Source organism: Vulpes vulpes, chromosome 16, assembly GCF_048418805.1.
Source record: "Vulpes vulpes isolate BD-2025 chromosome 16, VulVul3, whole genome shotgun sequence".
NCBI lineage: Eukaryota > Metazoa > Chordata > Mammalia > Carnivora > Canidae > Vulpes > Vulpes vulpes.
The window spans coordinates 67,357,725-67,380,947 of NC_132795.1; the positions used below are offsets into that span (position 1 = coordinate 67,357,725).

General features: G+C 37.9%; 1 long non-coding RNA gene across 1 annotated transcript in view; it reads right to left on the reverse strand.

Annotated features, from left to right (window-relative positions):
• Positions 1-23,053, reverse strand: part of LOC140596020 (uncharacterized) — a 48,409-nt gene extending 25,356 nt beyond the window's left edge. Inside the window, exon 1 of the long non-coding RNA XR_011998045.1 lies at positions 22,792-23,053. This is a non-coding gene — a long non-coding RNA (uncharacterized lncRNA). The remainder of the gene's footprint in view (positions 1-22,791) is intronic.
• Between the last annotated feature and the right edge of the window lie 170 nt (positions 23,054-23,223).

Here is a 23,223-nt window from a genome sequence, read left to right on the forward strand (position 1 = left end):
ATCACAAGTTTATACATAGTAAAAGTGTAAAACTTTTAGAAGAAAACACAAGAGAAAATCTTCAGGATCTAGAGCTTGCCAAAAAGTTCTCAGATATGACACCAAAAGCACAAATCATAAAAGGAGAAATTGGTAAATTGGACTTCATCAAAAATAAAACTTTTGCTCTGCAAAAACCCTGTTAAGATAATGAAAAGACAAGCTACAGACTGGTAGAAAATATTTGCAAACAAACAATCCAATTAGAAAATGGGCAAAAGACATGAATAGACATTTCACAGAAGAGGATACACAGATGGCAAATAAGCACATGAAAAGATGTTCAATATCATTAGCCATTAGGGAAATGCAAATTAAAACCACAAGGAGATATTACGGCACACCTAAAAGAATGGGTGAAATAAAAAAAATAGTGATATCACCAAATGCCAGTGAGGATGCAGAGAAACTGGAAAACTCACACACTGCTAGTGGGAACGTAAAATGAAAATGCATATGACAGTTGATTAGAAAACTAAACATATGCATACCATATGACCCAGCAATGGCATTCTTTTAAAAACAAAAAGGACATTTTGGGATAAATTGGACAATTTATCTGAGAGAAGTAAAACTTATGTTCACAGAAAAACCGGTACATAAGTTTTCATAGCTGCTTTATTCATAGTAACCCCAAACTAGAAACAACTCATAAGTCCTTCAACAGGTGAATGGTTAAAGAAAGCAAAAAACCTAAAACAAAATTGTGGTACATCCATACCATGGAATAATGCTCAGCAATGAAATGGAACAGACTACTGATGTGTGCAGTAAAACAGATGAATTTCACGGGCATAACACTGCGTGAAAAAAAACACTCTCAGAAAGGTCACATACTGTGTGATTCTATTTACATAACATTCTTGCAAATGAAATGACAAAATCATAGAAATAGAGAACAGATTAGTGGTTGCCATGGGAAGTGTCTGTGGCTATAAAAGGTACCATAAGGGATCCTTAGGTTGGAACTCTTCTGCATCTTGGCTGTGGTACTGGTCGTGTGAATCTACACTTGTGATAAAATTCCATAGCATTTTATTTACACATGAATAAGTGTAGGTAAAACTGGTGAAATATGAAGAAGGTTAATAGATTTCATCAATATAAATTTCTTGGTTGTGATAATTTACTTTGTAAGATGTTACACTGGGCGCATTATTTCTGAATTATTTTTCTATACCATTTCTTGTTTCTGAATCCACAATTCTCTCAAAATGAAAAATGTTTTTGTGGTAATAATATCATTTTTCTCTGTTGATTTAATATTAATAGAATTCCCATAATGAACCATCCATGACATTCTTGAATAAAGCCCAACTGGGTTTGGCAATTTTTCTCTCTACTTCTCGATGTGATTGATTTGGTCTTCTAAAATGGTTTAGGATTTTTTACATCCATATGCACAATTGAGATTAAACTGTAATTTTGTTTTTCAGTGTTGTAAGAGCTATGCAAATGTAACCAGGAAACTTTCTGTCTTTTCCTCTGCTTTGGTTCAGTTTATATACCGTGTTACTTTTTTGAAATTTTTGGAGGACTCACCCCAACACTGCTTAGACCTATAGCATTTAATGGAGCTAAAACTCTGAAAATTATTCCAATGTCTTCCATTTTATTGTTGTATTCAGTTTGTCTACTTTTTCAGCCAATCTTGTCATTTCATATTTTCTTAGAATCTTCAACATTTCAAAATGTATTAGCATTGAATTTTATATTTAATATTATATTACCAATTCTAGATCTCATTTATGTAGTCATAGCTCATGTATCAGATCTATCTCATTTTAACCCAAACTTATGTGTTCCTCTTGTGCTTCCAGTTTTAGTTTTCCATGCAACCTTTAAAACCAACTGGAAACATTTTGGTGTAAGGAATTTTGTAGAGTTCTAATTAATTACATTGAATATATTATAGATTGTATATATTAATTATATTGCGTACATAGATATCTATGTATAGATATACATATACAATATAATTAATATACACTATATATATGCAGTGTAATGTGTGTATATATGTGTGTGTATATGTGTATGTGTGTATATATATATATAATCTCACTGTCTATCAAAATAAATTCCAATTGTATTAAAACATGGAATAGAAAAAAAGGTGAAGAAATTTTAAAATCCTGCAGAAAATGTGGTTTATTTGACCTCTGGTTGGAAAGGCTTTTTTTATCATAAAAGGAAAAGAGAAAAAAAAATGGTATGTTTAAGCCAAAAAGCTAAAAGAAAATATCTATATTTTATTTTTTTTAAGACTTTATATTTATTTCAGAGAGAGAGAGAGAGAGAGAGAGAGAGAACGAATGGAGGGGAGGAACAGAAGGAGAAGGAGAGTGAGAAGCAGACTCCCTGCTGAGCAGGGAGCCTCATGAGGGACCCAATCCCAGGACCTCAAGATCATGACCTGAACTGAAGGCAGAGGCTTAACCAAATAATATTTAAAACAATGTAGACATTTCAATACATGGTGCAGGAGCTATGGGATATTCATAACCAAAAATGTGACCTTTGACCTTATCATGTGAAAAATTAATTCAAAATGTATGATAGACCTAATTGTAAAACCTAAAACTACAATTTCTACAAGAAAACATAAGAGAAAAATCTTTGTGTCTTTGCCTTATCTAGAGATATTTTAGATAAAAAAGCAAAATCACTATTCATAAAAGAAAAACATCCCTGATCAATCTCAATTGGACTTCATCAAAATTAAAGAACCTCCTTTCTCAAATTGCACTGTTGCTAAAAAACAAAGACAAGCCACATATTAGAGAAAATATTTTTAAAGCATTTATCTGAAGAAAGACTTATAGCCAGAATATAAAGAATTCTCAATGCTCAATAATAAAAAAAAATTCAATTAAAAATGGGCAAGATATTTGAATAGACACTTCACCACAGAAGATATATAGATGGCAAATAAGCACATGAACAGATGCTCAACATCATTAATGATTAGGGAATGCAAATTAAAATCACAATGAGATACCAGGACGTACATATTAGAATGGCTAAAATTAAAAACACTGATGATCACACGTGTTGAGGGAGACGCAGAGGAGCTAGAACCCTCACACTCTGCTTGTGGAAATGTAAAATGGTACCAATGTGTGGACGATAGTGGCATTCTCTTAAGAAGGTAAACAAACTCCTGCCCTGTGATCCAGCCATCTCACTGCTAGGTATTGATGAGATAAAATGACATGGGAATGTTAAGTCCATACAAAACCATGTACACAAATGCTCCTCTGGCTTTATTTGTTATAGCCCCAAGCTGGAACCAACCCAAATATCATAAGGTATTTCATGGATAAACAATATGTATTATATTCATACAAAGAGATAGTATTCAGCAGTAAAAAAATAATGAACTCTTGATATATGCAACATTATGGGTGCTTCTCAAGTAATGTAGATTCATTTTATATGTGCAGTATTTAAATAATTCCTCATGGTTGTTATACTGCTAATACGTCTCAGATTCAACTTCCTAAGTGAATGAAATCAGAATTCCTCAGTAGGGATCTGTTTCATGAATCTGTACAGTTTGGAAATGCTCTACTTCTAACCAAACTTTTTTTTCTAATGCCAATCTGTGCCTCTGAACTACGATCCCCTCTCTGCTACAAGTCACACCTCGAATCTATTTTTCTTTCTAGGGACAATTCTACATTTTCTTTTTTAGCAAAATAAGTATCTTGGTTTTAATAACCTTCAAAGAAGTCTATGCATAAACTCAAGCAGGTTTTTTTCATCTGAAGTAACTCTTTGTATGTAAATGTAAGTGCACTGCTTTAAGAATCTCGTTGGATTGGTGTTGGTTTATCCCTGTTGCTTCTACCTGCCTCTATATTATTCTTTATTTGGCAAGTATTCAATATTTTTCCTGTGTGCCAGTCTTTGTTCTGGAGTAGTAGAGTAGAACATGGTCATATTTCTGAAGGTAAAATAAGTCAAGAGAGGAGGGTAGCGTCAATGCCTCGGAAGCTACAAAGAATGCACACAGGGGGTTCAGAATACGGGTAGAGGGGTTCTTGTACTGAAGTGTTCTACTTTCTAACCTATGGATGATGTGAACAGTCAACAAATGCCATTGGCCAAATATTCAGAAATTGTTTCACAAGTGGAATATAATACACATGGAAATAAAAACATGTATCTGAAGTATAAAATCGAATATTGAAATATTTTTCAAAGACAGGACAGAAAAGACTTTAGTCTTTGGAAGTCCCCTATCATTTTCATTGGTTCCTTTGCAACATGGCACCTGCTTAAGATCTGATAAAGGAATTCTTAGATTTCTGGTTCTTGGAGCAGGGTAGATCAGACAAAGTGAATGCCCCCCGGTACAAACACTTAAAAAAAAAAAAAAGCTAGATACAACTTAATGACGATTCTTTTAAAGCAGCTGACCTCTAAAATGGAAACTCCCCAGCTGCCAGAAATAAAGAACAGTATCTTAAGTGGACTGAGAACAACATAACTAAACTGTCTCCATAGAATGCCAAATGAATAAGCATTTGCGACCAGAGTTGAAATTCAGACATTTTCAAAGATTCCGCGTGTACCACCCACAAGCATCGCTGAAGAAGGGCTACTTCAGGAATAGAAAAACTGAGCACTACAATTAGCAGAGAAGGGCAAAAGGAAATTTAAAAACATGCAGATGAAAGCCATATATTGATAAAATAATCATTAAAATAAGAATCATAACAGAAAAGAGGAAAACCAGTAGAAAGTCTTATTATAAAGCCATACTGCCATTGTGGTGCTTACAAAAGAATAATGAAACTGACACCAGGGGATCCCTGGGTGGCTCGGCGGTTTAGCACCTGCCATTGGCCTAGAGTGTGATCCTGGAGACCAGGGATCGAGTCCCACATCAGGCTCCCTGTATGGAGCCTGCTTCTCCCTCTGCCTGTGTCTCTGCCTCTCTCTCTCTCTCTCTCTCTCTCTCTTTCTCTCTCTCTCTCTGTGTCTCTCATGAATGGATAAATAAAATCTTAAAAAAAAAAAAAAAGAAACTGACACCAAATTCCTAAATCAGGAACTCAGGACCAGACATACACACGTGTGTGTGTGTGTGTGTGTGTGTGTGTGCGTGTATCTCTGTGTCTGTCTCTGTATCTAATCTATATCTGTATGTGTATCATCTGTCTATATCTGTTCTTGAGTGTGCATGTATACACTCACAGAGCAGAATATAGTGATCTTGTATTAAGCTGGAATGACAAATAATAAGAGAAATAATGCACTTATCAATAATACAGTAATAATATAGGTACAATTAGATTTTAACCTCATACAATTTTCAAAAATATATTATTGGTGGCTAAGTGCTTTAAATATGAAAAATAAAGCTACCAGTTTTAGAAGAAAATACAAGAGTATACTTTTGACATGGAGTTTGAGGATTTCTTAAATGACAATGAGAAAGGACAAACTACAAGACTGGTCTCTACACAGATACTATAAAATATTAGTTCAAAAACCACATTTAAATAAGCTAGATCTACATTAAAAAATCAGCATCCATAATGTATGGCAAATACCTTCAAGGAAAAATAAATCTAGTAGGCTTCAAAAAAAAGTAGGTATGGAAAGAAAATTTACTGAAAGAATAAATTGAGGAAAGGTGGTGGTGTGATTTAATGGAAAGAACAAAGCGGTAGAATCAGGCCTCCCTGCAATTAAATGGCATATTAACTTTGTCACCTCACCAGGACACAATAGGACATCTAAGCCCGTGTTATGACTTCATCGGATTGTTGTGAGTAGAAGTATCATCATAACGATATTTTATTCATTCAACAAACACTTAGTGCTTACCACGGAACAGAACAGACTCACTGTCATTTCCCTTTATTTTACAGATAAAGAAACTAAGGTACAAGGAAAATAATAAGGAACTTGTCCAAAGTCATAGGACTAGTTAAGTGTCAGGATTAGGACTCAAATCCCAACTGCTAACTCGGGCTTCAGAGACTGTACTCCAACATATCCTGTCTCAGTTTAAAAAAGAAGTACATATATGCACATTTGTGTGTGTGTATCTGTGTGTGCATATATGCACATATATACGCATATACATGCACACACATATCTATGTATATAGCAGCAAGATTAGTGCAGATTTGTGGAATAATTAGGGGTTTTTAAATTAGAAGATTTGGGTATTGGCCTTTGAAAATGCTATGTATTTTTAATTTGTAAGCTGATTCAAAGTAGTTTTGGGGTTTTGCTCTTGCAGTCCGAAATGGTTCTATCTAAAAATATATTTTAAAATGTCTTGAAAATATTGTTATCAAATGGGAATCATTAGGAGTTCAGTCCTTAAGAACAGATTTTTTTTTTTCTGAAGAAAGGAAGTTGGCAATTTGCCTCATTAATTAAGTCGGAAAAAATTCTCGTGCTGCAACAACCACCAGACAGCATACTTTTAAGGCTTTTTCTTTTCAGTATAATGAACTGGTGTAGACAAAAATGCTCACATATACTCGTAATGGTACACATAAATGCCAGTTTGTGGTAGAGAAGAGCTCTGCCTTTCTCCCACTACAGAGTCGCTCCATGTCTCTGGCTTACCCCCTGTGACCATAGATGTCTTAGGATAACTGAGTTCCTGTCCCCCACCTTCCTCAACCTGGGACATACTTTGGGGTCTTTGTTTGGACTTTAAATATAACATTCACACCAAGCATTAAAGCTCACAGATATTTAAATTTTAGTGGCATGAACTTTGAGATGTGGGATGAAGATCCTTTTTTCCCCCCTCCTTATCAGAGAAATAATAGGCAATCCTGAGCTGCTGGAGCCTGACTTTGGAGTCTACTCTTGGCTCTGAAACCATGCAGAGATATGGTTTGTTCAGGGTGGGTGTGCGTGCGTAGGGAGATGGGAACAACGTCTTTGGAAAATATAGAAAATGTCTGGGCCAGCCTCTTCCTCTGATGTAAACATAATACATAATCTTTCTCTTTTTTCACCCAAGATGTCTGGATGCCTGGGATTTGGTTTCATGTCCCTGAGGTTACACATCTCCTGCCCTCTCCATCCACACCCTCATGCCTGGTTTCAAGATTAGGCTCCTGCTTGGGTGCAGGCCGCTCCGGGAAGGAGCAGTGGTGAGCTAGAACTACTTCTCCATGCTCCCGGGAGGAACAGGATGGAAAGCTGCTGACAGGAAGGCTGGCTGGAGTCGCCCGGCGCTTCAACGCGAGAGGACAAACCAAATCTGTATTGACAGCTCTCTCTGTGAGCAGCTTTCATTCTCCCTAATGACCTTGCGGGACCACTGTGACTGTGCAAGACTGTGCCTCCAATGTGTCAGCTTAACAGTTTGGGGAGGACTATTTGTCTACACTGGCAAGCAGTACATGGGCAATCATTGCATGTCATCTCCCCTCTTCCCTCCTCCCATGTGTGAGCGAGTGGAGGTAAAGAAATAAAAGGGGACAGAGCACAATTCTTATGAATGTGTGTGCTGAGTCAGAAGATCCTGGGTTTGCATACTGTCCCCTCTCTTCTTAGATGACGTTAGAAAGTTGTCTAGCCTCGTCTGTGACGTAAAGGAAACAGTAACTACACCCTTAGTGTTCTTGGGAGCATGAACTGGAATGGTGTATGTCAAGTGCCTGGTGTATAGTAAGTGCACAATAATAATAGATGCCCTGAGTTGATAATCATAAAAATTTCCTTTCCGTGTTAACATAAAGCACTCAGAACACCCCCATTTCTTTAATGATATATTCTGACATTTTAAAATACAATGTATTAAACTATGAACTCACTGAAACGCCCATGCGATTAAAAAAGTAATTGGTCATCATCAGGGAATCAAAAATTGCTGAACGTATAGAGTTTGTAAAATTTAAACGTAGTGATTTTGTGAGATCGCTAAAGAATACTGAACGAGTACCCAGTTTTGGAGGACAGGGTAGGTTTTACCCATGCAAGGACAATCTAATTCTTAATTTAAGTCAGTGTTAGCAGTAGGATCTCTAATAATTCACTCCTTCTGGACAACTGACGTTCATTGTACCTCCTGCCTTTTTTTTTTTCCACCCCACAGAAGGTGAGACTCACACACGAAGAAAACAATACAGAAAACCGAGGGTCTGAATAAATCTCCAATTGGATAAACCAGTTACTTACACTCACAGATACAGTGTCTCGTGGTTAGAGAGAATCCATTATTCATGGGTTATTTATTGGAACAAAGTTCTGGCAGTGCAATTTCCCCTCCTAACTGCCCAAATGAACTACTGTGCCATCTTTCCTCCCTAAAAATCACAATGTGAAAGGAAGGCACAGAAGGGACAGGTAAAGGTGAAGCCGATGTTCGACTAACATTTTTGTTTGAAAAGTAAAAAGAGCAGAGATTTCTGTAGCTTGTTTGAAAAGCTGGAACTTTCAGCTCTCTGCCAACAACCACAGCTGAAACTGACAAGGTCTGACATCTCCCCTGCTTTTCCTGCTCCCATTTTCTATGAAAATACTGTAGACACTGGATCAGGAAAGACAGTGGAGCCTTAAAATAATCAGTCTTTCAATTTGCCCCGTGTTAGTTTCCATAGGAAACAAAAGTGGGAACTGTAGCCGGCAGCAAGCAACTGTCTTGTTAGAACCCTCCCTTGTCGATTCAGCTGTGGTTGTTGGCTGAAATCTGAAAGTGGCATTTTTCAAAAGGCCCTTTGGCTTCTGAGTCTATGGAGTTTTCACTTTGGAAAGCAATAAAAATGAATGGAAAGAAGTGAAAATTACTTCCAACACCAAGTTTTCATATACCTTAGGATACTATTTCTCATGCAAAGAACTTTTCATTTCTCTGCCTTGTAGTTTATGGATGAGAACTGAAACGCATTTTATAAAAGCGAAAAGATGCATCAAAAATGAAACCGTGCATCTTTGGAAGGTTAAATCCTAGATCTTGGATGTGTGCTACCTTAACAGTAAACCTTATCGTGTGAAATTGCTTACATAAACATTCCATTTAGGGAGGTAGCTCGGTTTCCATTGGAACACCATCCTTGGTTCCTTCATATTTTATAAACACATTCCACGTTACAGATGCTGGACAGACTGCCACAGAAGGAAAGGAGAGAGGATTTATTAGAAAACACAGCCAGCTATGGAATTTAAATTGTTTTTTAAAAATATATTCGCTTGGGAGAGAATATGATTCAAAACTTTACAGTTGAACAGGACCTCAAGCACTAATTCTTACACAGGTTTAAAATAAAGAAGCCTCAAAACCATCATCATCTTATGGGGTGATGATTTCATTGGGGAGAAAGCGTTTCACGAAAACATCACTGCTGTGAATTATAGTCCAGTGGAAGAGTAATTCTTAGATAAAAGTTTTATGGAAAATCTGTGAGGTTTGATAAATATCACACAAAGGTAACTCTAAATGATGTGTCATGGCTTCTCTGCTGTGGTCATCAAATTTATATGTTCCCTTAAGAGGGGAAAAATCCAACTGTATTGTAAGAGGCAGAAAAAGTGGGAAAAATACAAGCAGGAAAGGATTTACTGTACATATTTACACAATGTGAGTGGAGACTAGTGCATCAGATACATGCTTAAACCAAAGAGTAATCCACCAAATCCACCTAAGTACGTTATGTAATACATCTGTGAAAGCTGTGCACTTTCACTTTCTCTTTGATTTTTTTCACCTACAGCATCAACAACAACAAGAACACAGCAAAAGGACGTGGAACTGATTCTATTTCTCAGTTCAACATAAAAGCACACTGTAATTTTCTCATTTAACCTTTTTTGTTTTACTTTTGAATATTTATGCCTAAAAAATAATGTTCTTTAAACTTATTTCCCACTCCTATCACCTGGGGGCATTAGTGTTCACATATCTTGTTTTTTTGTTTTGTTTTGTTTTGTTTTAAATCAAAGAAGAGACCATGTCTTTATATACATTTAGATATTTCTCTATTTGACCGAAAAATTTTCAGCAAATACTATATATATATATATATATATATATATATGTATATATATATATATAGTAAGGCTTGATGTGGAGCAAAGCTAAATATCAGGATAGGCCTGTGAGAAAGATCCTGTAAATTGGAAGTCAGAGATTTAGAAAGAACAAGACCATTCTGAAGGAAAATTTCTTTGCTTAAGTACGTCAGGGGACTGGTGTTCCTTTCAAGTGGTGCTAAACAATTTGTATATAAGTAGAATTGTAATAATGGAAACACTGTTCAGCTTGCCTACTCTTCCTTCATAATTCATTAATGCCTGTGCTATGGGTTCTTTATGGGGCATCCATTAGGAGTGTACACTAATAATAGTTTAATCCCCCTACACCCAATTATATATCCCCCTGAACCAGTGTCTACCTCCCTTTCTCTCTCTCCCTGTGAATTACGTCTAATAAAATAGAATATGCTAACAGAGAGGATTAAAAAGACAACAAACCTCTCCCTTCCCAACGTTAAAATTACAAATAGGAACTGTAATGCAACGGAAATAGCCAGAGTGGGCCGAGGTGGATAATGATGTATGGGGGGCATGGGGGAGGGAGTACCAGCCCCTCAGCCCATCTCTTATCATTAATAACGCCACACCCGACAAAAGAAAAGATACTGCCTGCCAGAACAAACCTACATAAACACCCAAGATTTTATTAAACAACCTATTTTAGAACTTAAATCATTAAACTGCATCTCCATGGGCTCTTCAGAAGGGCCGTCTGTGAGAAATAATGGATTGTCTGCAAACTTTTATCTTAGCTATTGCCTCTAGAGTTGTGCTATTTAATTATTAAAATGTGGTATTAATGAAACATGCAATCCTGGAAAGGCAACTACTTTTATCATTGCACATGAAAGGCAAAAATTTAATATACTGAGTACACTGTATACACATTACAAATATATTTGCATCCACCTTCCAAATAGCGAGCACCCCCATCTTCCCCCTCCCCTCCTTTACAGCTGCTCAATCTGCAAGAATGTGCACAAGTAATTTATCTGAAATGGCCACTATTGTTCTTGATTCTGATTTGATTCCAAAAAAGCCAAATAATAGAAACCATTTTGAACATCTATTTTGTGCACCTGTTGTGCGGCATTATGATACTCTGCGATTTTCATTTACGTCACATCTCTTGACATGCCTTTGATACACCATGCTGCTTTGCTCAACAAAAAATCCAGGATGCTGGAAGCCAATGCCATCCTATTTTATTAACAAAATGGCCATGGTAAATGCTACTGCCTGAGAGCTCTGGAAGGAAACCAGGGGCACATCAACCTAGCTGCTAGACATTTAACTATGTTAGTTAAGTAGACTGAGAAGAGCTGAACAGGCAGCCTGGGGGGCCTCAATATACAAGATATTAATACCGCTAATGATGGTGCTACTTGGGCAAAACAATAGGACCTCGGTAGTTTCATTTTCCCCCTTGTTGCTTTGGCCTTTGAATGCGATGAGAGGAAAGAATCCGAATAGTTTTTCAGCTCCACTCTATGTGTGGGCTGGTTTCTTTGTGGATCAACTCCAGAAGGCACAGGATCCCGTTTGCTACTTTTCAAGCCTGCAGCATCACCTTCATTTCCATTTCAATATTATGGCTCCCACCCTTTCAAATGCTTCCTTAGTAGCTTCTTACCTTAGCTTCTCTGGGTAATGAGACCGCAATTGTATGAAGACTTACAGAGAGACCAAAAGGGGGTTGGCTGTGATGCTTTGTGGACCATAGGCTTTGCATTGCACCCACAGACACATGGATTTTGAAGTAATAAAAAACCCAAGCCGCCTTGGCCGTCTGCTGTGTTTATCCGCACGTTCTTCATGCCAAGTGTGGTCATGTGCGTGCTTCCATTGCCCAGGTACGTAACTATGGCCCTCTTTACTTATGTCAAATGACCATAATGCCAAGATGTTATGGTACTGAGATTTTATAGTATCCCTTCAGGGCGACAGTGTCAGGAAGTTGGCGTGCTTCATAGGGGGTGTTCATGAATCATATAAAGTGACTCTTCAAAAATCTGAAAAAGTTGCAAACTGTCTGACTCACAGACTCCTAGCATGAAAAGGGACCTCTAAGGTCAGACCCCGCTCTGTCCTGATGGAGGAATCAATCCTCCCTTCAGCATCCTTGACAGATGGTCTTCCAGGTTCTGTGTGAACTTTCTCTTGAAGGGCAAATTCTGCTTAACAAAGCAGTCTGCTCTATTTGTAAACAGCCCTAATTGTTGGATAGTTTGCCTTTACGTTGAGCTGAAATCTGGGCCTTTCCAAGCAGAGCTGGATGATGCGCGGAAGAGTTGATGCCAGCCGGGGCCCCTTTTGTGCCTATGGGACCTGTCCAGTCACATGAGGCCCTGTGTTCGGTTCAATGATCTGCTGTCATCGTCTTGAAATTCTTCATCATTTTTCACAAGAGGCTCCCTTGTGAAAGTCTCACGTTGTATCGGGCCCCACAAACTACGTGGTTCATCCTGCCAGTTATGATTTGAGATGAAGGACCAGTAAGAACCCTTGCAACAGCATGCTTTTGGAAGCTTCTAATGTTATTTTATTTTTCTATCTATCTATCTATCTATCTATCTATCTATCATCTATCCATTTATTATCTATCTACCTATGTATCTATTTTATCTATCTGTACATCTTATCAGCACAATTACATAATATTCTTTGGGCTTCCTTGCAAATCAGTTTTTAATTCATATTTTTTAATCCCATTTCTTAGTACTTCTTCCTTCACATCTGCCCTCATGCCATGTAATTCAGTGGGGTGCCAAATGGGTAGGAATACAAATTCAACTAAAGCACAGTCTCTGAACTTTAGCACTATTAAGCTTCTCTCTCCTTCGCTTTTGAAATACAAACTTAAACCCTCCCTGTCAATCAAAGGAGAAGTACACATTTTGGCTAAGTTAAGCAGGGTCTAAGCTAACAAGTAACATCATCGGAACACTTGGTTTGAATGCTGATTCATGCTCCTTACTGATTCTATGACTTTGAAAATGACACTTACCTTGAATGCCTTCCTTCCCTCCTCTGGCCTGCGTGCCTCCCAGGGCTGCAGCACAGCTGACCTGGGAGGGCTGAGATGCTAGTGAGCCTGGGGCTTTGCTGAACTCAGGCAGCAGGCTTTCCCCAGGGGGCCAGCCGAGACCTATGTCACTCCCATCTCACCCTGTTGCAAAGACCTAAGAAGAATATTTTGGAACCCCCATCAGACCACACGCTCACAGTGAATGCAAGCCTGGAGTGTTTCTCTTGGTTTTGCCTGTTGTTCTTTGGGTACCCTGTGTTATCTGGGTCAGTGGAAGAAATTCTGTGAAAAGTTTCCAAGGAAGAGCAAAACTACTAGAATCTTTTTAGATAGTGGGAATTGAGCATAAGTCATTATCCTAAGTCATTATGGGTGGGTCATTTAAAGCATCAGCAGTAAAGTTGGGAACATTATCCAATAGCAAGAGAGAAATAAAGCACACACACCCCTGCCAGCCAGGATTTTGTATAGTGTAGAAGCGAGGACCACACGTGAGTAATGTAGGGAGAAGCCACAACTCCAAGAGATTGGGATATAAAATATCTCCTGAGAAGCATAATCTAATCACTCTGCTGGTCAATAAAACAAAGAAATATTGGGGTATCTTTAATCTCTCTGCTCCAAAAAGACACACAATTTTTATGAGATGTAAATATTCCACTCTCATTTGAAAGCTAACTTCAGCAGATATGATGGAAAATGCGTTAAGTGGTCACAACTTGTTAAAATCTATTATTACAGCCGGGTTTATCTTGTATGTGAATTTTATTGCAACTCTACTTTTCTTCTACCAGTTGGTTAAATAAAATTCAGTTATAATTAAAACCTTTTTGATAATAAAAATTGAACATTTCTTAAAACATAAAATGAGAGTGCTTTGAAAAGATATTTACATATAAAGTATTATTATCTTAAAAGTAAATTGAACTGTTTGGAACTAAGAAAGAAAAAGAAACCCATCCTCTAAGAAGTGAGTATTTGGAGATTTTAATATTGCATATACTGTTTTCAAGGTACATTTCAGTGACTTTGAAATATTTTCAGAGGAGTCACATTTTTGGAGTGAAAACACTTTGGTGCTTATTTCAGATGACTAACGTTGCTTGGATTCCATATTTTGACTTTAAGAAACCCTAACTGGTGATCTGGGGACTTCCTGGAACATGAACTCAGATATTCTTTGGGAGGCTAGAACCTTAACCTTGAACCTCATGAAAGCAAATCACTTGCCTTCTTAGCCATAAAATGTAGTTTGTCAGCCATCAAGGCCTTTTGTCAAGAATGGAAGAGAATAGATGGGGGAAAAGTGTGCATGGTGTTTCTGTACTCATGACACTGTTCTATGCACCATGGTATCTCAGAGGGAGGTCACGGTCAACAGCACCATTATAGGTGTTGGCTGTAGCCTATGGGTTAGGACATACCTGCCAATTGTTCAAGAACCTCAAGCTCACAACCCAGGACCCCGGTCATTTCCTAATAGCATTCCCGATAAATAAGTGTCACACAGATCTGTTTCAAGCAGCAGGTTGAAGCAATAGATTGCACGTAAGTCTATGAACTCAGAAACATACATTTCTTTGTGTATGATCACAAGTTTCTGAAGAAATTTTTCCCCACAAGGGAAAAGAAGGTAATTTTTTGAGGGGGAAAATGTTCATTTTATGTGTGAGCCCAGTTGGTAGGAGTGAGATATTTTTATTGATTTAGACTCCAGTGATTTTATAATCAAATACAACATTAAACTTTTCAAGACAGAGATAATTTACCATGAGGAAGAAATAAGGGAGCCAGACCAGCATATGTAATATGGGAGATATAATTTTAATCTTTTCTCTTAACCGTCTTCCTTCTTGCACAACAATTATCAGAAGGGAGACTGAAAGAAAATCATACTTTTATTCTGTTGCCCCAAATTACCTTCTCTGAAGACCAAGGATTACCTTTGTAGCCAGTCTACTAGAAAGGGAAGAAGACCAATGAGAAACTTCCTTAAAATTAAATGGAAGTAAGGCTGTTGACATTCTACTCGGTTCTACAGCAGAGGAGGTTGGTTGTATTTAATGGAGAGTTTCAGGGCACAGTTCTCTCTGCCCTCACCTTCCCATGGTGTTCAGGCTCCTCTGTCTCCTCCGGCAAGTGGAGCATATTCAGCACTACATGCCTGATTGCGACATTCACATCTGGAATCTCACTGTCCCTTCAGTTCAGCAATTTATATAGAGAGATACATTCTCAAGCCTTACTTCTTTTGTGAAGGCTTTTGTAAAAGCCTGGGCTTGTTTATTTAAGCCAGAACAGAGAGACATTCTGAGAAAAAAGAAAAAAAACTAATCTAATGCCACATGGATACAATATTTATAAAAAAATTTATTGACGGAACCCTTATCAAAGAGTATGAGACACAATTTCATTAAAATCAGAAAACGTACCCACATCTTCTAGAATCCATTTCTAGAAATGTTCCCATGAAGTGCAGGAGCCTTTTCTGAAATGGACTTCCAGGTCCACTGGAATGGGCTCCAATACGCATTTTTCTTACCTCATTGTTCTTCCTTACTTTTACCTGGAATATGGTACAATGTTCCTTAACTGCTAATCTGATCTGTTCTCTCTCAATCTGTAGTTCTCTTCCTCATTTATGTCTTCCTACAATGACATCCCCTCCATTTCTGTCTTTCTACAATGACAAAACATATATGCCCACAAATGTCATGGTAGCCATATTATTAAAATGCCATTGGCCTGCTTGCTCCATATTTTACCTGATTAAAAAGCAGAGTATCACATAACACAAGACACTGATTTCTATGAATCTCACAAAGATGTGAACTTTCTAGGTAGGAAACGTATATCTTTGGGAAAGCCTTTCTTGCCAACAGAACTGTCTTTTGGGCGGGAAAGGTGGGTTATGTGGAAGTGTTAGGAAGACTTTTCCAGGTGAAAAGCCGAAGAAATATTTTTAAATGATTACTTGGGCCTGGTGGGTCTGTGTGGGCCAAGCTGGGATTGTTTTTCTTTCCTTCTCTCCCCAGGTCGTGTGGAAGTTTGAGCCTATAAAGGCAACCAAGGTGAACTCGCTCATTCCACACAACGGGGTAGATCATTCACCACAGGGTGTTCTTGATAGTACTCTGTCCACTCGAATTTTAAGCATCTAAGCAATGGGAGTCCCACCACTTCCCTTGGAAGATTACCCTACAGTCTAATAGGCCTCAACATTAAGAAGATGTTCAATTGGTAATCAACCTAAATTTCCCTTTTCTTAATTTCATCCCATTACCCCAAACCCTATCCCCTTGTTCCACCTAGCTCCTCACCCTCATTAGTGTTTATACTCCCCAAATACTAATAGCTAGCTGGCAAAATAAATAAATAAATAAATAAATAAATAAATAAATAAAACCTGCTCTCCATCACTACTTAGCTAGACTTCAAATAGTTACCTCTTGAATAATATGTCTCTTCCCCCCATATACTGTTCTCTTTAAGGGCATTATTTAATATTAAAAGATTCAAGTATTTTTTTTAATAAGCAAAAAAAAAAAAGTAAGTGTAAAGCACAGCAGTCTGTAATGGGCTAGAGGGGAATAAATGCATTCTTAATGTGGGCGGGCGATAATGGTATAGCTAAATTCACCTTCTTTTGCCCTTTTACACAGACACAGAACAAACCATTACAACAATTGGTTGAAGCCTTCTCCCCCAAAGTTGTCGATTTCTGTACTAGGTTTGATTTTTTTCTATAACATTGTCCTTGCATTTTATAGACTAAGAGTGTTTTCCCTGCTTTATGAAAACATTTGTTGATAATATACTACCTGTCAATAATCATTATTTTAATAAAACCACTGACACTAATATGAATAATCTGTGTTACTGCATAGAGTCATAAAATATTACAGGGTCAAAGCTATGTGAAAACCAAGCCTTAACATAGGTCTTATTCAGAACACTCACTGTTTTTTGTTTTTTGGTTTTTTTTTGACCACTTTATCAATTTGATTTACTGGTGAAGTGAAAAGACTATGCTTTAGTAGCAAACTTTCAAAACAATATAAAAGTTTTTTAAAAATCGAGATTTTTATTCATTTTCTTCTGATGTTTGAAAACTCGTTCCCTGGTCTCTGTTTAGGAAATAATGAGATCCCTATAGTAGTGGCTGGGTTCGGCCTTTATCCTCAAATGCTGCTATACTTCTTGATTCTTTTGACTTTTCTCTTAAATTTTCAGCAGTTTTCTGCTTATGTGCATGATAACTGATACATGTCTTACATGAATCAACAAGCCAACAGAACTGAAGGAGTATTACATAAATTTTGCAAAGTTATTCTATAGACCATACCCTGGGACACTTAAGTCTATGAGATAACATCCTCATGCTGTTAACAACAATTAGCATTGCTAAGACACTTAGGTGCCTTTCTAGAAAACTTCTGGATAATATCGTGAATATACGTATCCGCCACCAGATTCAATAACTTTCAGTTTCAGCACTTGGATGCAAATTCAAGACTAAGTGAGTGTTCATCATTTCTATACTTCCTTCCTTAGGTTGCACGGTCCAGTGTCTAGGATGTTTCACTGATTTCTAAGAATTTGTTGTTCACATGTTGGCTGGCAGCCTGTAAGTTGAAAAAAACCAGAAACTCGAGAAAACTTAAGTGGAAGGGGGGAATTCATTAACATGGTAGCCCTGTGACATTTCAAGGCACTAAATGCAAAGAGGTGACCAATCAGATCTGCAGAAGAAGAAAAGTGGCCAGTTTCTAGGTCTTCTGAAAAGTGGTATGAAGTGGATGTGTCCTCTGCCATGTTGACGTTAGTGTCACTCAGATCCGACAACCTCCAGCAAGTGGGCTTCTTGGTTTTAAATTTCATATTCTGGGGAAAGAGAATCTGGTTTTATTTGTGCCCCCGTTGAGATGAGCCTATGAACTAACTCAGGATTTGGATTCAAGATAAGTGCAGTGCAGCCAGGAGCCCACCCTTGTGCATCAAAGATCCATTCCAGAGATGGAGAAATTGTTATGAAAAATCCATACATAAGAGAAGTCTATCTTCTGGAGTCAAAGTTATATTGCATGGCAGGTACTGAAGATTAATTTGACATATTGCAATCAGTATTTGTTCAACATTACTTCCTCCTCTTTTTCTGAGATTGGCATATGAAGTTTCTAATATTTCCTCGGGTTATTGGTGGTAGGCATGTATGTGAAAATCTAGGATCTTTTAAGAGTAGTTTGTTGCAAAAGTGTCGTCGCAATACAACTGGTATATAAAGCGAAAATATAATTTATTTTCTTAATTTTGGTTGCAGCTCATCTTGCGTCTTCCCGAGCCCTCAATCAGTTGTGAGTGAGGGTAAGGGAGAGAAATTAATTAAATGTCCAATCAAGTTTGGAGCTGTCAGGCCTGATAATTTAAGCCGTCTTTCTTAATTGGTGCTCATTCTTCCATTTGGATAAAATGCCCATTCTCTTATGTATTTGCCCCCTTTGTGCATCTTTCCCTAAGATGACATTCTGCTGTGTCAGGAAAGGTGGGTGCAATTTATGAATTCTACTGGCCTTGGGGATAAAGTAGGAATTCTCAGATTCACATGGTAGCTTTGCATTTTCTTACAGTCTTCTCCTTGCTGAGTCCACTTGTGTCTGGTTTCTAGATGCCTGCTTGTGGTTCCTGAAAGCAGTCTGGAGCTAGTGGACTTATGATCCTTTATTTTGGATTGGACAGAACGATAGGGGAAGAGAATGTAACCCCTCCTCACCACATGACCTCAGCACACCCACCGTCTGTGTATAGAACTGCTTCCCTGCCATGTGCTTCATCCAGCTCAGGGGCCAGTGGTTCACTCCCAGTCCCTGCTATGGGGCTGCTTTGCCCTGTGACAGCAGCATCCACCCCTTACATAATCACAAGTAGCCAGGGAAGCTCAACCAGAGGGCCTCCCTCTGTCTAATCACATGACTAGAGCAACAGCCATTTTGATGTGAGCTTCAATAGAAGCATTATGTCCATTCTTCAATTTTTTAAGGACAAGCATCCGCATGGCAAGTGTCTAGTGTCATACCTTTCACACTCAGGTCCTGTTTATTCTGATATTCAAATTTCCTAGACACTTTCATGAGATAAAAATATTGAAGTCTAAGATTATTTCCAAGTGCATGAAAGTCACAGTTCACAGACATTTTCTGACCATACAACTTTTGATTTCACAGGTCGAGTGGAAGTCTTCCTTCCAATGGTAAATTTAGATTTCAAATTGTTCGTGGACTAATTTACTTCACTCTCTCCCCTAATCTGCTACACTGTGGGGATTTTCCAAAGCTGCCTAAGTCTTAACAGAAAATTCCAAATGTTCATAGTTTTTGGTGGAGTTTTTGGATCTGTAATGACCTTTAATATTATCACACCATCTAAATAGAGTTTTTTTTTTCAGATTAAAATCAGTATAGTAAATGGCATCTCTATTAAATGCAACTATTTTTATAAAAACAATATAAACTCTTTTGTTCCACATCTAATGTGATGCTTTGAGAAATAACTCCAAAGGTATTTTTTCAGTGACACCTCCCCAGTGCCCAGTGTCTGGACTCTGACTTGCATTTTCTTTATTCTTTCTGGTTTTTGATTACCACGACTACAAAAATGTAAAATAAACTTTCCACACTGGGAAGTAGTCACAGAGTATAAATAAATTAAACTTCTTTTCTTTGTATCATCCGGACCTTTTCAGAGAATGCTATGACTTTCCTTCTGTTACTTGCGATGCTCCTCTAGCTAGATTACCTTAGAACTCCTGGATCCTTACCATTTGGGGTCCTATTTAGACATACTTGAGCATGTCATATGACATTTCTTTGGACAAACATGAATGTGTTTTCAGTGGATTTGCACACCTAGAAGGACTGTGGGACCCAAGTGGAGAACTTGTGGCTTTGAAACCTTTCTCTCCTTCATGTGTGATGACTGCTAAGTGGTACAGAAGCAGGCTCCAGCCAGTGAAGGGGCCTCCGTTCTTCTCCTCCTGTGCTCAACCAGGGTCATTCACTCACTCATTCAGTCTCTCAAGAAAGATTCCTTGAGTATCTGCTGTTTCACAAGAGTTAGGAGGAGTCAACAGAAAACAGAAATCTGTCCTTGGCTACAACGTACATTTAGCTTCAGTCAGTGTTCTTTCTCTTAATTGTAGAGGGATCCAGATAATGAAAAATGGAAGGTCAGATTGTGGTCATCACAAACATTAGCAAATAAAATATGTATAAACTGTACTCACATGCCACGCACCACCATTACAGTCATTACCTTCAATATTTTAATCAAATTATTATATTAAGTGCTTGCAGACACACTGAGCTATCATATTTATGGAGCACATGAACTAAAACGTGGGGAGAAAGAGACATGGCGGACACCAAAGACAGAGATGCATGGACTTATGTAAGGCAAACATTTGTTCTTCATTGAGGTCATTTTCAAACGACATGATATAATAATTTGTCTCCTGCAGGTGAAATCCACGATGAACTCATGAATTAATGAAAATATCATGTGGCTCAATGCAAACTTTTGGTATATATCACATGTGTATAATAAATCAAACCATAGTATAGAATTTTGTCTGCTAGATATATTTATTGATTTTTATCTTCAAAATAAACTTTGTGATGCTTATTAATAGCATGATTACTTCAGTCTCTCTTTTTCTCTGTATATATTATGTATAACTATATATACACACATAAGGTAGATATATATGCCAGTGTATTTTTATGGACACATAGATCCTTCATGAGTATCTTGTTTTCCAAAACCAATGTCTGTGTTGTAATTTTTTAAAAGGTAATTTGATCTTTGCTAAATAATTGCATTTTTGCTTAAAGAAGCCTATGTAGCAACATAACAGATTTTTTTCTTAAAACAACCACTTGGTTATCAAAAAGTCCCTATGGTGCCAGTAAGTGGCCACCATAAGACCTCATATAGACCAGGCAAAAATACAAATCTGGGCTTTTTAATGTCAACTATCAAGCTATGAAATAACCAAGGGGCTCTGTTAGCAGGTGTAGAGCAGAAAGAACTTACTACTGGATAATATTGGAAATCATCCATCTATCAATTCAAACCCTACCAGTGGTGCCCAATACCGCCATTTTCCTCTTCCTGGTGTATGACTGTGCCATCTCTATCAAACAATGTCTTAGGCTGTTTTCAGGCTACTATTTTTGCCACATTGTCTTTAACTAACTTTTACTTTATTCTTCAACCTGTTGTACATGGTAAGTAGGGGAACTCTCAGTAAATTCCTAAAGCTTTTGATGAATCCCCTCGCCCAAGGATCTTGGCTAACAGATGCACAATGGTGAATTTAAAGATTTTGTGGTAAAAAGAAAATCTGTTGTAATGACAAAATCCTCACCCACTGAATTTCAGAAATGGCGTCAAGAACTCACCACAGACCACTGGCATGGCTGAAACGTGGATTTATGAAAGTTAATTTCTGACCGTCTACCAAGCTACATGACTTATCTTGTTTCTAACTTCTGGGTGGATGAGTGGATAGGACCCTTATGCTAATTAGTATATATATTTTTAAATTACTATTCTTCTCTATCCTAGGTGGAATTACTTATGCTGAGCCCAGAGTCAGAGAGCAGTCGCTCTTTGCCCTTTTCTTAAGCAATTTATTTTCATTTACTTTCTATCCATCTTTACCAGTTTTCCATAATCTAATGTAGATTATTAATTACAGGTCAATATGTAAACCAGGGAAAAACTTCTTTTCCTTATGGTATCATATGAGGTCATTCAGGGCAATGACAACTCCAAGGAGAAACTGGGTTTGAAAGCAGAGTTCCCACCCCTGTCAGCCTCCCTGGCCCTTCACCATTGTATCCAGAGCTGCTTCTGAGAACATCACAGCAGGTTGTCCCCAATTGTCAATACATTCTCCAAAAGGTGGGACAAGTGTAAGAAGAGCATTTGCCACAATCCAGTCTCTAGTGAGAGAACTCCATCCAGATGAAGGTCATCACTTTACAAAGCATCATATTGAGCAGCTCTTCAGGCAAACACCACGATGCATTTTATAAAACACACCAAGGTAGCAAAACAGTTCAATCCCATTGGAAGAGAGTCCTTATTTTATATTTTCCCCCTTATCTAAAATGGGCAATTGCTTTTCTGCCAAATAGGCTCAAAAGGGCCATGAAAACTAAAGTCCTTCAAAGCTGTTAAACGCATCCTCAAATTTACAATAAAATTCAGCATGACAAATCTTCCAGTAAAATCTCTGGAGCATCATAGCAGCACTCAAACAATTTTTCTTTTAAGTTAGTATTTTAGTCTTCAACACCCTGAGAAAGAGGGGGAAGCGAAGATGGGCAAGGAAAGCAAAACAAAACAAAAACCAAAACAGAAAAGGAAAAAAAAAAGCCACCACCAACAAAGAGAGTGAAAAAAAAAATGCGAACAGCCACGCAAGCTATTAAACATATGCCAAAGTAAACAATCGGTGTGGGTTTGCCATGGCTCTGCCCTGCAGGTAGACGACAGGCAGCACGGGAGCAAATGGAAGGGGAAAGAGAAAAGACGAATGGAAGGTGAAAGAGAAAGCAGACTGGAGGAGCCGCGGAGCCCGAGCAGGACGGCCTGATTTTGAGCCTCAAGACACACCATCAGCCATGCAAAACAGGACATACCTTTCTGGCTTGCTGGTTCTGTCGGCTGAGACAAAGCAGTCCTATTCACAGCGGGAGGCCAAATCAAAATGAAATTTTATTTAGTCTGCACTGTCCCCAGATTGGGTTTCAGAATGACTGCTTTAGGAGATAGCATGGATGTGGCTGATGCATGCTTTGCATATGAAACTGCAGTAGGAAAAGAAATCTACATAATCAAAAAAATCTGTGCTCTGTGTATGTGACAAAAACCCTGGACTCCAGTGATTTTACTGCAGTGTGTGTTTTCAGGCAGGTCCTTTTGGGGTGAAACGCATTTCAAAAAAAAATGTCTTATACAATATTAGCCACGAATAGTAAGAAATCTGTAATACTCGATGAAAATATATAGATTCCTGCTTACACCTCTGCCTCGTCGAGATCAGTGTGATTTTTTTCAGTACATTTATGAAT